The sequence below is a fragment of the Pseudopodoces humilis genome, chromosome 13 (genome assembly GCF_049639895.1).
Source record: "Pseudopodoces humilis isolate 2021_Gansu_Grassland_sample_001 chromosome 13, ASM4963989v1, whole genome shotgun sequence".
NCBI lineage: Eukaryota > Metazoa > Chordata > Aves > Passeriformes > Paridae > Pseudopodoces > Pseudopodoces humilis.
Window position 1 is genome coordinate 17,041,959 of NC_142212.1, and position 16,848 is coordinate 17,058,806.

At 43.2% G+C, this 16,848-nt stretch overlaps 1 protein-coding gene across 19 annotated transcripts in view; it reads right to left on the reverse strand.

Annotated features, from left to right (window-relative positions):
• FOXP1 (forkhead box P1) overlaps nucleotides 1-16,848 on the reverse strand; it is a 379,651-nt gene that overhangs the window by 122,959 nt on the left and 239,844 nt on the right. Inside the window, exon 1 of one of the 19 annotated variants that reach the window (XM_014251628.2) lies at nucleotides 703-766. The exons of the other annotated variants lie outside the window; for them this stretch is intronic. The gene's annotated coding sequence lies outside the window, so the exon portion shown is untranslated. Of the gene's footprint in view, nucleotides 1-702; nucleotides 767-16,848 lie in introns of those variants that run through there. 19 annotated transcript variants of the gene reach the window in all.

Genomic DNA, 16,848 nt, shown 5'->3' on the forward strand with positions numbered 1-16,848 from the left:
CCCCTGAAGACCATTCATACAACAATCATTAATACTGAAAAACTGCAGAGAAAATCCCTCACGTGAGAAGTTAACAACCATTACCCGGCGTGAGCACGCTTTCCCTTTCCTTTTGTAGTACCACAGGTCTAAACAATAGTCATATGAATGAGATAATAGCCATGCTTGTCTCAGCAGCCTGATTTTTATTAGCATGAAATTGGTACAAATATTAGCGAGGCTGGTTCGCATGCGGTGCCAGAGCCACGATGCAAACAATTTGTGGAAAACAAAAAAAGCCACTGGGTTTGCGCCACTTTTGCTGCCCAGAGCAGCAGCCACGTTTCCCTTTCTTGGGGGGGTTTGTTGCTTAGGTATTTCTGGCAGTTGTGCAAGGAGAAGCTGCAGCACCTGATGAGGAGCAGGGACAGTGGCACATAGCTGCTCCCATGCCAGAGGGGTACTGCAAGGTGACAGGCGCCCCAAAGAGGACTCAGTCCTTGCCACAGCTCTCCAAAGCCATGCCAAAAACCCCACCCTTGTCAACGCTGCCATAAACAACCTGAACTGGCTGCTTTTTGCTTGAAACCAAAGCAATTCCCCACTCCTGTGCTCCAAGCTGCCTGCGTGAGGCAGCGCGTTAAAAGTTCAGCCCTGCCTGCACGCTCCTCTCGTCTGAGCGCTCGCAGAGAAAATGAAGAGTTTAACAGAGTGAGCTCTTACTGTCTGCCTTTAGATTTCCGTCTTCGCGCTGGAGATGTTTCTGGCTGTTTCTGTGAAGCGGGGGCTGAAGAATGGTAAAAAGATGTTTGAATAAACAGGAAGTGCCGTGCAGCCGGAGCACAGGCTGGAGGGAGACGCTGGAGCACTGCCCTTCGCAGCAGCCACCGGGCTCTGCCTCCACAGTAGCAACCTCTGCTTTTACTAAATGACAAAGGAACCGCAAAGCATTCCTTCCCTAATTCTTCCCTTGCGAAGTGGTGAGATCAGCTGGAGCTCACAGGTAATCTCAAAGTTGGGCTAAGCACTACACCCGGCACAAAAATCTAGTGACTCTGCACTATTAAACCCCCCATCTGTGAGCAGAAACAGGCAGAACTAATTATGTCCCCAACCAGACCAAACAGCAGCCAGAAGCACACCTCGCTTCTGTATCCAGGCAAATTCGGATTTGCACGGAAGTCCAGCCAAGCTTGACGTTCCTACCCTACCCAAGTGCTGTAACTTGCTCTGGAAACTGGCTGGGGAGGCTGGCCGGGCTGCAGAGCTGTTTTCTCTAACTGAGTGAACTGAAATATAAACAACCGCCCAAAAAACACAACTTGTCTTGGGCGCAGGGACTCGCACTCAGCATCTCCAAAAGTGTAACTTCAGCATTCTGGCAGATGCCACCCCTCCTTCGTCATCTCCTTCCCCTCCCTAAAACAAACTACCTATTTAACTGGAGATGACTAACTAACCGTCTCCCCACCCAATTATCAAAGCCCTGTCTACTGCTGTCATATTGGTGACATGACACAGATATTGTCAAGAAAAAGTAAACTGGGGCTGGCACTCAAAGGCAGCTCGTGAAGAGATGAGCAGTCGAACAGCCATATTCAATAAAAAAAGAGGAACAGGATTCCTTTAGAAAATGTATTGCTGTTGTGGCAACGTGCTGCTGCCACTGAAGGGACTGATTTGTTATTTAGCATGTAGTCTTGGACTGTCTGTCATTCTGGGTGCTAATGCTCTGCTAAAATAACTCATTGGGAGCTGTCAGTGGGATGTTTACATAGGCCCCCAATCTTTTCTTCATACAAGGAAATTTTTTACTGGAATTCATCTTCTTTTGATCTCACATTCAAAGCAACAGCAGCTTGATAGACATGCAAGTCTGAAAGCAAATCCAGACACTGAAGATAAACCGCCAGAGTATGACAGGCAGGAGCATCTAAAGCTTATAAAAATGAAGAGAACAGCATGTCGTCTGAGTATTACAATAGCAGAAATCAAGAGACATATTAGGTGGAACTGATCAGCCACAAAAACAGTTCAAAAGGCAGATCATAGAAACAGAAGACTAAGCTAGAAAAAAAATAAAATTGGAAAGATCTGCTTTACAGAGGCATCACCTCCTTTCTGAGCACCGCGGCGTTTCCGCTCCAGCATGTAAACTTAAGGGGGAAAAAAAGAACAGGGCTGGTGCTGTCTCTACTAACTCAGCAGTTCTTACCTTCAACTCACCAATTAATTTGCCGAGTGTATGTTTCAATTACGTGTTATTCAAAGTGAAATAAAAATAGGACACCGTGCCACTTGCATCTATAGCCCAGCCCTCCCCAGCACCACAGGGATGGGGAATTGGTGCCTCTCCACTAGGAATTGCATCCCCAAGCAAGGTGCAGAAGGGGCCCTGGCCTGAACCCCTGCCACGCTTTTAGGTTGTTCATCTTTCCAAGGGCTGAGTCTTGGGATGCTCCTGAGCTCTGACTCTGCCACCGGTGCAGAAATATTAGTTCAGAAGGTAATTTTATTTAAATTGAATTACATGTGCCACAGAGTCCACAGCTATGTTCTGAAGCTGACACTTGCCAGGAAACAGTTGCTGAAACTTTCTCTAGAAAGCCATACATTTTTAATTTTTCTTCCCCAAATAAGCTTCTTATTCTAATTGAAGTCAGCAAATATAATGAAAAAGTAATTCTCAAACAATTTTGTACTTAGAGCTATTTGTTAACAAACACTGAACGAGCAGCAGTGTTAGGTTAAAGGGCAGCAGGATTCCACATTATAATTTAGCCTGTGGTTATTTCTGATTAAGAACACCCTCCAGGACGGCAAAGCAAGATCTTCTTTTGCAGCAGGCATAGCTTTTAAAATTAGCCTCTTCTCAATAATAAAACCAACAGGAAAACTGTGGATTTAAAACTGTATTAACCAATTTGAAGTGGTGCAATCAGTTTATGTCTTATTTTCTGCAAACCACTGTTCCTTGCCTTAGTGAAGTTTCAAATGTAAAAATGCTGCCTGGATTCTGAAAATGTTGTAAGAAAGTCACCTTCTGTCATGCTTATGTAGCTATCTAATGTGCTAAAGGCTGATTATTTATCTTTAAACTGTACTAGTTTAATCTTTTAAGGTCACCACTAATCTGCTCCAACCTTTTAAAAAATAGCAGCTTTCAAGACTTACTGCTGGAATCACTAAACTCTGAGCTGAATGTCATTGTAAGGGATACATTAGCCAGAGTGAGTGTAGTTTTACAATGTAAACACCAAATATAAATCCCCACCTAAATGAGAAGAAAAATACGATGTCCATGCCAGGAGAAATATCAGTAAATAAGGCCAACGCCGTATTATTTCACACAAATATCGTTCCAAATCATGTTGCTATTTCTCTCTCCTCCACCTCCCTTTCCAGTGAAAAACTTGGGTATAATTTAAAGGATCATTAGGTGTTTTTTCTTTATCTTTTCCCTTTCTCAGCAGCAACTTTGCCTGCCTGCTGCGAAGCCTCCTGACCGCATTTGGAAGTTGTTGTAAAGTCCAAAAACCCCCTCACAGGTTATTTGTGTGCATTTGCTGCACAGTGGCCTTTTATATTCTTCTTTTTCCTTTTCCCCTAGACTTCTTCTGGACTTGAATGTCACAGTAGACCTTGAATGTGAAATGGCTTCAAGCTAATTGCTTTAATTGCTTGAAGATGTGCAGGCAGGTGAAACCTGATCCCCTTGGCCATTGTAGAGACCAGGAACAACACAGGAATGTTTACATAGTGGTTTGAGTTTAATAGACAGTAGAGCTGAGTTTCAGACAGCTAGCAAAAACACAGCTAATAGGTGACCTCTTAATGTAGTCCTCCTTTTTAAAAACAAAATACAATTTCATTTTATACAAGCCAATGTCCCTAAATGCCAAGGTTATCGGCTTGACTTTTTGAGTGAGCATGCACTGTGTTGCACCTGACATTTATACCAGAAACTCTATCCTGAATGCATTTCCCTCTACCTTAAAACAAAAAGCACTTTATGTGTCAGTCACCTTACAAACAGATTAGAGCTGGATGGGGTTTCCTCATAAGTGCAGTCATTTTAATTTAAAATTGAGTGTTTCTCACAACTGTCGTATTCCCTCCTCCTCATCCCCTGGGCACTCCTACCCTCTGGTGGGCACTGGCACAAGTCCTTGGAAGGGTCTTCTGGAAAGGCCAAATACTTTTACTGCTTTTCCAGAGCTTGCAGTGCATTTGCACCACACTGTTAAGATACGGACTGGCTGCGACGCGCTTTTGCAAAGGCACAGTTTGGTTTCACACACGGCACAAATTCAGCAGCTCTTCCTCAGGCAAAACTCCTCCTGACTGAGAACTGCAGCATTCGGGGTCACTGACGATCGGGTTTGCTTTCCAAGAATCATGAGCTAAGTAAAACACACTTGAAAGCAGCCAAAGACCAGTGAGCAGGTACAGCACAAGTGTAGAAAGCAAAGACTGAATTTGGCAGCCACAGTAGCATAAAGGTATTTACTGTAGGTCTAGTCCAAAAAACAAACACTGAAAACAGGTAATAACAAATAGTCACTTTCCTGGCACAGGAACTTCAAGTTTTGTTGCCAATCCTAAAAAACAGTTAAAATCACTTGTATTGAGTGAATACCAGCCGAGAACTGACATGTGCTGTATCCTAGACAAAAAAGGAATTAATAAAATAACATTTGTGGAGGAAGGAAAAAGGGAAGGCAGTCTGAGACATAAGACTGGAAAAAGCACAAACACACCGAGGCAGAGGAGACGAGGCCAAACTAACGCATATTTGATATGAAGGAGAAAGGAAAGCAATTCTCTGCCACACAGCCCTGCAAACAAAGGGCATTTACAGTCTGATCTTGGCAATTCCACTCAAAAAGTTTCAAATTCTCCAGTACTTTTCGCTGTACCCCTTGAACAGAAGCAAACAGAAACAGGAGGGAGGCTGCTCTAGCCACTCTGGATGCAAACTGTGGCTCCCAGGAAGACAATAGATGCTGGCTGCTCTACCTTGCCTGATATTCCCAATCCTCTGAAGCAAATGAGTAACTGATCTTAAATAATACAGAACAAAGGGAACAATAGGAACTGGAAAGCAAGCTGGGATACTTGGGAACATGCCTCTTTCTTTTGAGAGAGAATCTCACCAGCACACATGCACACACAGAGTTACAGAACCACAGAAGTTGTTGTCCTGTGTCGTCCCCCCCAATCCCATCACCTCCTTAAAAGCTCAAATTCCAACCACTGTAGGGTTTTAATATATTTTTTTTTTTTTCTGCACAGCCTGAAATATTAAGAAAAAAGCAGAAAGTTCAGAATAGCGGGGCGGGAAAAAAAAAACCAACAACAGAACAGTGTCAATTTAAAGATTTAGTATAAACTAGTCCAAGCCTGTGGGAGGAACGCTAAGTGGAAAAAGTAAACACGGTCCCCCCAAGAAGTTCCCCTGGAAGCTGAGCAGGCAGCCAGTGCCTGGTACCCGCTGCCCCGCGCCCGGGGAGGTCAGCCCAGCTATGCTAAACTGACAGGTTCAGTTTACAGCAGGCCAGCACTTTGTTTGGATATACTGGCCTTGCTCACCGCCAGCTTAACAACAGATGGCTCGAAAACTTTCATTATGTTGCGGAGGGCTGAACTGCAAACAATCGGGAAAACTGTGAAAAGTTTAACTCCCTGCGAGCCGAGCGGGGAAGCGCTGCCCTCGCCAGCCGGCGTCTCCTGCCGCCCCGGCCATGGGCGCCTTTAAATTAATTAAAGCGGGATGGGATGATTAATCATACCTGCACATGGTCCTGGGGATGCCTGGGAAAAAGAATTTGCGATTTGACAAGGTCATTTCAATAAAAGTAGCATTCCAGGAGAAAATGGACTTTGACGGATTGCAAAGCTGATTTTAAACCTTCCTCAAGCCTCTGGCTCTAGGAAAGTTATAGAAAGTTTCTGCAATAATCCTCTAATCGGGGTTTATCAGGAGCTTTCTGATGAGAGTTCTTCCATCTACAGAAACAGAGCCTCTGTCCCTCATATTCCCACTTCAAACTTTCACCCTCCACGGCAAGAGAAGGCCACCAAATAATCTAACGTGCAGATCTGAATATGATTTATCCAAATCTGTGTATAATTTAAATATTCATCTAACTGATTTGATTCATATGCACCCTAATATCTTTTAACGCTCTAAGGCAGGTTATAAATGCACCTTCCGAGGTTTAATTCAATTGGCAGTCTTATATACATCTCATCACTGAAAACGCATTATTTTGTATTATTCAAGAAATGAACAAATCTGTTTTCTACAAATGTATTTTAAAAGCGACTCTTTCCTGTTATTGAAAGAAAATTGTGTTTATTACTCCTTTAGCATAGTGTAAACTCATAAACGTCAACAGAGAGTACAAGGAAAACTGTCAACTAAATATTGTTTCCTTCATGAGCTGCTCTTCCAAGTCAATTACGCCTTTCAACTTCTGGGGCATTGTATGATAAACTGGCAGTAAAAATCATTCACATTAATATACCATGGTGCCTTGCCTGCAAAAGGTAATTAAAGAAGTAAATGACTCATAAGAATAGACATATTAGCTGCAAAATGAAAGGCAACTGAGCTGCCACATGAAAATATGTACCATTAAGATACTGCATTTTCATATTCCTGTAATCAGCTTCAGTAGACTAATGCTTATTTAATCCAGTTCTCGCCTAAGTCCATCAACAACTGTTTTTTGCTGTTTTCTCCTTGACTGAACATTATGTGTGCAGGTTTGGAATAAATACTGCAATAAGATTTTTGCATAGTCAATTGAAGAACAGGTTTTTTATCTTTTAAAAACTATTTTTCTTTCCCACCAAGAGGAATACAGCAAAGGATACCAAGAAACCCCACATTTTCCGGTTCATTCAGTGCCGATATGCTTTGAGTGAAATACACACCCCAGTCTAGCATTAACCATTTTGATTTGTGAAATACAACAGGAAATCAACCCTCATCTTCCAACTTTCCTGTTCTTCATATGGGAAAGGTGTGCCTTGTTAATGCACGTTTTCATTAGGGCTAGGAAGACTGGACAGGTTTTCTCTTTCTTAAGTCTTGGGTGCAAGGTGGGGCAAGGAGAGGAAGGGGCGCTGCTGGATTTGAGGAGGAGATGGAGCTGCAAGCTGGGAAGCCACAGAGGCATCACCTCCCCCCCAGTTTGCTCTGCCCAGCTCAGCCTCAGCTGAAAAGACCCAAACTCCAAACCCACACAGGCACCATTCTGGCATCCCACCTTGGCAGCAGGACCGCCAAGCTCAGTGCAACACACTCCTGATTTTTGGCAAGGGCCATTGCTGGGAGCTCACCCTGCACATCTCAGCCCACCCTGTTTCTGTAGCCACCACATAAACCAAAGCCTTTTGTGAAGGGTTTTGGGTTGAACTTCACAAGTCAGTCCATCCTTCTCCTCCCAGGGGGACAGCAGGGCGACAGTGAAATTCAGGGAACAAAGTACAGTTGTCTCCGAAAGAAAAACACCCTGCAAAATACCCAAACATGTATAACTCATCCTGTTTGTGAGCAGTAATTAAAATACTCTTTTCATCACAATAATAGCTTTATAAGGCCAAAGTCCAAACTGCTTTTGACTGCACAGCTCTCACAATTATTTCATTTTCTAAAGTATGGGGTGGAGTGAACTCCAGTATCTCAGCTATTGCTACAGTGCTGTGTTGAGAAATGCTGACTTTCCTAAACAGCAGACGCTGTGTATGTACCATCCATCCTTTATTTATTGTGCCCGACACAGGTTTATCCTTGCAAAAAGAGATTTTTCAATAAAAATCTTCACACATTGCTTCGCAACCTGCATTATGTGCTGCTTATTTATCACTATCAGTACTAAATAGTGTAAGACTTAAAATGTAGGATCAATCATTATTTAAACTATATTATTGCTTCTCCATTTGAGCAGACATCACTTTGTACCCACAATTAATGAGCTCTAGTCCTTTTTCTAATTAAGGAACAAAGGTTCTTGTGTGCAGAGTATAGAGTGACACTGTCTAGAGAACACACATTTAAATAGAAGAGAATCCTTCTAATTACCTTACAATAGGATTTTTCATATCCAGGAACATAATAGGATCAAGAAATTAGAGCATTTCCAACAGCATTTACAAATAAGTCATTACAAAACACTGTTAAAAGGTAATAATGCGTTCCTAAAAACAAGAGCACCTTATGGAGACTAGTGCCTAACACTTTGGTATTTATAGAATTAACCTTTGAGCATTGATATAGGGAAAATGCAACAGAGAAATTATTTTATAGATGTGTATACACAGAAATAAATCCAAAATAAAATGAGGAGTCAGCTATTAGAGCCTAAACCACTTTAGGCTCACACAGATTAGGATCCAAACGCATAATTAAGAAAGTCAGAAAGGTAACCTCACTTTATGCAGTAATTAGGGCTGTTAGAAATCGGATACTGTCTCTTAAAAGTGTTACAAATACACAGCACTACTAAATAACCTGCACTGCTGGGAAAGTATACTCGCTATCAAGGGCAAAGCTGCTATACACTGAGGTAACAGTAAATGACAGACTGTTGTTCAAGTCCATTAGCTGCTATGTGATAGGAGCACATTCACTAGCACACGACCTGTGAAAAATCTTAGATCTCTTTAAATCTTTGAATTGGATTGCTGCATTAATTCTTAAGAACTGCAATCCTTCAACCAAGTCAAATTACCCTCATTAACAGGGGAAAAACTGCCTCTGCAATAAGTTAAAAAAAAAGAGATATTTATTACCTATAATCACTTTCACGTACTTCACCTGGAAGTGTGACAAACTGGGACAACAACTTCAGAGGCTGGCACCAGTTCAGCTGCTGGTGGGGCCAGGGTGGAGGGGACGTGCCACGCACGTGTCACCCCTCTGTGCCTGTGCGCCGATGTTCAGCGTGAATACGTGTGCTTCTTGGGGAAAAACCTCAATGAATGTTCTAAGAAAAGAAAAATCACTAAGAATAAGCACAGGCACTGAAGCGATCTGTGTGTGTGCCACTGAAATAACCGCAAAAGAGGAGGGGAAATTCTTCAGTTATTCAAGCCTTGATTAGAACACTACTTCATAATTAGGCATGTTACAAGTATTGTCATCAACCAGAAAATTCATGTACTAACTCAAAGGTCTCAGAAGCTGGCTCAAGCCTTCTATTCATTAACAACATCTGCTATTAATGTTTAACCCTCATAAACTTGCACCAAACATTCAGCATTCAACAAAGCTTAAAAATAAATATTTTGTTGTGCTGTTTTATCCGTGTGGTGATCTGCTCAGTTCTGCAGATATCAAGAACCACTACAACGGCCAGAGAGATAATGGACAAATATTTGGTCTTTGTTGGAAAGCAGATATTCCTTTTGCCAGTCACTGCTTCTCTGCACTTCAGATGCTACAGCTCCCGAGCCAGGCCAGTGCAGCACAATAAACAGCAATGCAGACATAGAGATATACATGCACCTATACGACGGTATGAATCATTTATTTTAAAGATGAAACTCCCCGGAACAATTTTCAGGATGAGTGTTCTAAAGGACCCTCTGTTTAAGTTTTCTTCTAATTTAAAAATGAGTGTTCCTAGGACGAAAGATTCCCTGTGAAATGGGGAGCTGAGTAAGTCCAGGATCCAGAAATGAGAAACAGAGCGTTTCATCTTCATTTTACTGCTGTGAGTCCAGATGAGAGCCCTGATCTCGCAGTCAGATCCTAATGGGCAGATCCTTGGAAGAGTCTTTGGAAAGACTCATTTCCACCAGCGTGGTTTTAATGTAAGCGTTGCAATCTGCTTGTGCAGGCTCATTTACAGCGTGGAGAGGGAGTTAAGTGGTGAGCTAATGCGACCCTCTAATGGCTCCTGGGAGCGCATCCGGACATCCCCCGTCCCCATCTCTCTTCCCGTGGATGGGTGTCAGTAGCGCAGCCCCTGCTGGGCCCATCCTGGCTCACAGGGGCAGCCCTGGAGCACTGCTGAGCAGATCCCACATCTCCCTGCCTTCCCTGCTCCCTCCTGCCCACGCTGACCCCTGCACAAGCCGACCCCCAAGTCGCCACTGAGCCTGGAATTCCAGCATCAGGCGGGTGAAGATCCCGCCTGCACTCATCTCACCGTCATTTTCTAATCTGCAGCAACGCCAAGATACAAACCAAGCCACAAAAGTAATGAAAAATACAGCTCTTTTTGTCTTCAAACATGACATTCATGGCGGATTCACTGTCTGCATGTTGCAGCACGCTCTATTCTTAGCACCGTGCCTTTTAAAGTTAGGCCCATTATTTTCTACGGTGTATCAAGATCAGTATGTATAACATATGCCATATTGTTGACACTTCCCTGGATGTACTGCACACCATATGCCTAAAGCACTAAAAGGGGTGATGAACAGAGTGGCAATACTGAAAGGAGAACAAGATACACCGAGCATGTTGAATGAATTCAGTTATATAATTCAGCCAATAAGGGTTTCCATACATTTAACAATCTCCTCTTCCCCCCCCCCACTTTTTTCTTCCCCCCTCCCCCTTGTATAAAAATGAATTTAACAACTTTCCACTGTGAAAAGTTAACACTCTGGACACGTATTCAAAGCAAACATTTAATCACACTGGGCCCACCAGGTCTAAAAAGTATACATGTAAAGATAGATCATATATAATCACACCAATAAAACAAACAAAAAAGGACTATTCATACATTTTAGCAATAAACTAAAAAAATAAAACATACAGTTCTGCTCCTGCTTCCACTTGTCCTTTATTTTACCTTGCATAAATCTATACCCCAAGTCCAATTCCTAGAACTAGGGAAGATGTCATCTTGCCCATCTTCAGAGCTTTATTTACTAGTTTCTCTACTAAGAATTATTATTTGAAGAACCCAGAAACTAATGCTCTCTTACACTACAGTATTTTTGTCCAAATCTTCTGGAACGGATTATAAAATTGAAATGTAAGAAGGAACACAGCCGAGCTATATTTATAACACGAATGCTGCTCTTCAGCAGCTGATACATACACATGTGTATCCTTATTCCTATGCCATCCCTCAGCACGCTCTAATGGGTACACTAGCTGCATACTCGTCATTAAAATAAAAGAAAAAAGAGGAAAAAAAAGGAACTGACTCATCACTGAGAACAGTTTTGACAGTACTTGCATGCAAAGTCTTGGCAGAGAGGTTCAAGCTATTTAGTTGTGACCAGATACAAATTACAAACTTTGGACTGAATTAATAATTAGAGGAAAAAACCCCAAACATGCAAACTCTCAGCACAGATAGAGGCTGATGCACAGGTGAACCCAGGTCTAACCTCCAAGCTTAGTCCTTGGAGTTATGTGCTACTTGGAGGAAGGAAAAGATCTGGGAAGCAGTTATCACTGCAGGGAATTCCCACTGCTGAGACACTGACAGGGTCAGGAAAAGAGAAGAGCGACGCAGAAACACCCGGCAGGAACACACAGGACCCTTCCAGGAGGAGAATCCCAGCTGGCATCAAGCACAAGAGAGGTGTAGGGAAGCAGGCTGCTCTCCTGGCACACCAGGAGCGCGGCCAGCTCCTCACAGGGATGCTGCTAATGCTGTGGAGCTAAAGATGCCATGCAAAGCTGAAGCTTCCCCATTCTCTGTTGTTAGTGCCACTATGCACCCACAGGCAATGGATCAAAGGGGCTATGGGAAGATAAGGAGAATCCATTTTAATTTCAAAACATGAAAATTCTGGCACAGGAGATCACTACAGAAGATCAGTTCTGCTGTGTACCCATGGTGTGTTGAAGGGGAATGTTGCATTTTAAATGTGTACACACACACACACCTATTTATCTGAGTAAGCAATATCATTAGGAGAATAAAACAACTTAAAAGGAACATGGGCCTTTTGTTAAAGTAGAAGACAGAATCTTCTTCGTGAAAAACATCAAAGAAAAGGAACACGTGCTCATGTTTAAAAACAGTCTATGCCTAATACAGAACATCAAGATGTTAAAAAAAAAAACCCAAAACCAACACAAACCAACAAAAAACCGCCCTTTGCTTCACAATATTTTCCTTAGAAACAAACTTAGTTTCCTGCTGACCAGGAAAGGGCTGCCAGTGCCCATTTAAAGCACTGGCTGTGCAATCCACTGAGAACTCAGATAAGAATTAATATACAGAAATTTCACGTTGTCAAAATTAGGACAAGTGGAAGTTTTGTGAGTGGAAACACTTGCACTACGTCAGTATTAGGCCAGAAGGTAAACAGAGGAGAACGTTCCAAAAATTTAAAAAGGAAGGGGTTTAGACAGGCATGCCAGTGCCTGCTCTGTTCCTTTTCTGAGCTTTCTCTGGAGGAAAACAAAACAAAACAAAGCAAAACAAAACAGCTTCATTTTGCAAAAGCCACGACCGACCGTAGAGCAATTTGCAGAGGGAAGTGGTGAGCAGGCAACACCTCCCATCAGCATCCCTGGGGCTGTGCCTTCAGAACATCAACACTGGCCATGAGATGTCAAGGAAGGGTGTGAAAAAGCCTTTTACCTTCTGGTCTCTAGCTCGGGGCTGGTCCAAGTAGAGCACAGCCAAACTTTCTACTGGCTGTTGGCAACGTTAGTTTGATGGACTCGGTCCAGTTGCTTGTGGACTACTGTCCATATTAGGAAAAAATCCCCACTTGATGCTGGCACCGGGATCCAGCCCTGTCCACAGACACCGGCAGCACTACAGACTTTGCCTCAGCAGCCAGGTTGAGACACAAGGATCACAGCCATGTCAATGTGCCCAGGATCCTTAATAAACACAATCATATAAAGCCAAAAGCAATTCTACCATGGCTAATTAAAACATCTCTTGTGCTTGCTCTGTAAGAAAACCCACACAACAACACATGAGCAACAAAAACAAAAGTAAAAAAATCCCCTAAACCACCCTGTGGTGAACTTTGTTTCCTTTTCCGAGCGGTGCTGGTGACATTTGCAGGGGAGCTCGGGAGGGTAAAAGGGCATTGCCACCACGGCAGCTTTTAATTCTGCCAGGCAGATCCCCCAGACCTGTAACGAGCGTCTGCTTCCTACCCACCAGGCCATTAATCACCCAGACTCCTAAAAGGTTCAATTCATGTGCCCACTCAGAGAACTCCTGAGATGCCTGATAGTCATGTGTCATTCGAGAAGGGAACAAAACTGTATTCTTCTCTGAACTGAGGTAGCTCCTATTACCAAGAGACTGTCTCCCCTGGGAGCGACCAGAAGAGCGAAATGAAGGAGAGCTGACTCAAAGCTCTGCCTCACAGAGACACATAATTGATGCAGAAGGGAAAGAGAGTTATTAGGAATCTGCCACTACCCTTATTTTGCCAATAATCTGGGGAATTTGTGAAAGGGTTTTAAAAGTGATGAAAAATATCTCCAATTTTTACTAGATACATCCCAGACAGGCTGCTCTCCAGGAATGGCTGCCCTCCTCCTCGGATAAGAGCTTGGCAAAAGCAAAGGAGGTTTTTGCCACCTTAAAATTGGACCATTTCTTCTAATGATTAACTTCAGTCTTACAGGGACCTTTTGAGCAGCTGGAGGTGATGCCTGGCCTCTATGCATGCTCACAAATCCTTTGCTTCTCTTGATATCCCCTGCTTCAAAATTTTGATTCTTATCTACTGATGCTCTTAAAAGCCTGGGAGATACCAGCCTGGTCTACGTGAACCAGGGGTAACTGACCCCTCCAGACTGGGCTGAAACGTGACACACAAATATATATCATTTGACACTGCCATTTCCTGTACATGACAGCTGGGGAGAAAAGGGTACGAAAAAGGGAAATGGGCACTTTTGCAGCTTAAAAAATAAACGGTTGTATTGCTCTGCATTTGATAGAAAATTAAGGAAAAACAAGCAGGAAAAATCCTGCCCTCCTGCTGCTTCTTACTGCTTTTCTTCCTTTAATTACTGCTCTACTAGGTAAACTAATGGATAAAACTGAGAAAAATATAAAAACCTACGAGCACCCCAGCAACTGCTTCACATCCTTGTCATTTTCCTGGCAATACCCATTCCTCAATAGAAATGTTATCCACATTCTCTTTTTTCAAATTTTCCCCTTAAAAAATTCAGCTATAAACTGGAGTGCAACTAAGTTTCAGGCAGCCTGGCACATTGACTGCCACTCAATGTTTTACCTTTCTCACTAGCACCTTTTGATCTCTCAGGCTTTGGGAACACTAAGCTGAACTGATCTCCTGCTGTAATTCATAATTACCAATTCACAGCTATTTCAGCACTCTGTAGATGCCAGCCTGCTGCTCAGGTATCAATACAGAATTGAAAAATGCTGAATTTTTTTGGCCAGTTGAGATTTTTTTTCAAAATTTCCCCCATTCCTCCACAGTGGTACAAAAACTGCGCTGAGCTGCCGCTGTTACCGAGGAGCCAACCTGGATGCTTCGTGCTGCACACAGCAAAGTGGAGGCTGCTTTCAAAGGGTTTACAGCATTGAAAAGGGGGTTATGATACATAAACAGCCCTTTTCATGCTCAAAAAATCTTCTCTTCCCATTCAGCATCACCATTATCCCTACTGGTTTCCTCCGCCTGCAGCTGCTCCCCAGCAGGCAGATACAAAACGCGGCTCCGCGGGCAACAGCCGTGCTCAGCCCTCTCCCGTGTCACCACCATGATCTCACTCCAGCACAGGAGAAAAACACCCATGGGCCACAAAAAACAGCCACTCTGGGCCACAGCTCCATCCCAGCCCGAGAAGGGGGCAGAGCTGCCTGTGCGGGGCTAACGGGGCCGTCCCGGTGGCCACCTCTGTACCCACAGCACAATCTCGGCTATTGTTCTACAGCCATGAAAAATTAGGCTGGATGGTTAAAGTTTCCTACTCCAAGTGTTGGTATGAGGCCCTGTAGTATATTTTGCTCTCGTGGCTTACCTATGGGACCTTCAGCAAAGGAAGTCCATGCTGGGAGTGAATGTAAAATATGGGACCGTGCAGGCTGGAGAGAAAACTCTTAACCAGAGTGTTTGAATTAAAGTGTTTCACCAGCAACCCTTCATTAAGCCTTTGCTCCAGGTTCTCTTACAAACTACTAGCAACATATATTCCCTTCAAAATCATCCTACAGTCCTTCAACAAAACTAAAAAGCCTCTTGTCCACCATCTGGATTTTACAGACAGGGCAATGAAAACACAGAGATGAGAAGAATGCAACACTGGAAACAATACTCATGAACTACAAACAGACAAGGAGTTCTGAACATTTAGAAGCTGAATTAGATGCAAAACCCCTTTTCTTTTGTTGCTTACTACCATAACTCAAACCTTCTCTGGTCCTCTCTTCAACAGAATCAGTAAATTTACAAACTGGTAAATCCTTGTGCTCAATTTTTGGTGCTGAAAACAAAACAGAAAATGATCGTCTTAATCTTCAAAGAATCTTAAGACAGAAACACTTCACTATTTCCCTGTTTGGTGGGGAAACATGCCAAAATACCAACATCTCTGGCTGAAGCTTGGCTGTGCTGCAGTTTAACACTACACACAAGTCATTCAGACCATCACACGCAAAGAGAGGTCTCACAACAAAATCCCAGCCTGAAATACTCCCCAGACCCTGGGAAAGTTCAGGTACAGATCCACATCCAGGTTTTGTATCTCAGGTTTATATCTAAACCAAATATAAGGATTCTCTTGACTTCTTCCAAAGAATAGTCTTTTAAGACATAAGACTCCAGAACCAATAAAAAAGATAATTTAACAATATCTCTAGTGTGTCACCAATCATTTAAAGGGCCTTGAGGCTGCTGCATTCCCACTACAGTACAGCAGCTTTCCCACCCTGCTGGTTTTCAATTGACACCCTCTGTGTTGATATTTTTTTCCAAGTTAAGCCTGATGGCATTTTTTGAAGCTTCCCCTCAGAGCTGAAGTCCTCTGCTTGTGCCACCGCCGGGTCCCAGCAGTGCTGCTGTGGGCAGTGCCAGGCAGGGCACAGCTCAGCTGGAACCCACAGTGGTGGGACCAGGGGTCTTCTCCCTATCCCCCAAGGCACAAGGCCCAGGAGAATAGGAGAAACTTAACTTTCGGAGGAAGAAGTCAAAAGCGGGGGGGAAGGTTTTAAAAAAACCTGAAAAAGAAACCCCTGTGAGAAGGTTGTTGATCAGGATGTCATAGCAATAACTAACTTCAGAAACTTGCCACTGTATCCATCACTTACTGAACAACCTAATTTTTTTTTGCTAAAAAGGCAACAAAAATGACCCTTGCATACATTTTGCTGGTCTGAGCCCACAGACTGCTTGGAAGACAGAATATCTGAGACAAGGGAAACACTCCATCTTCACTTGGCATGGGTGGGATTGTCATCAATTCATTCTTATTTTCAGAAATCCTGGGCACAGCCCAAAAGGCCAGGAACTGCTGGCAGACAGAGCTGCAGCCTGAGGCACCACCAGCCTCTGCCACCACAGCCTTCCACCCAGCTCCTGCACTCAGAGGTGAGCACAAGGCAGGCACATCTACTCCTGAACACCTACAAACTCTAATCATTTTGCAGAGCACATCCACCAAACACAACCATCCTGGCTTCCCACCTCAGTTCCTGATGCAGAGCAGCAAGGGGTGTTATTAACAGAAAAGGGTGGTACACCACCACTTAAAATGCACTTATCTACAGCAAGTGAAATTAATAGTAATTTAAAAAAATTTAAAAAAAAAAATTCTTCAAAAAGTTTTCCTTTGCAAATACCTAAAGCATACCCCACCACCAGAGTCAGGAGAAGTTTTCAAATGGGTAAATGCTAAATGAATATATCTGCTAAAGGAATCAGGGGTTTTCGTGC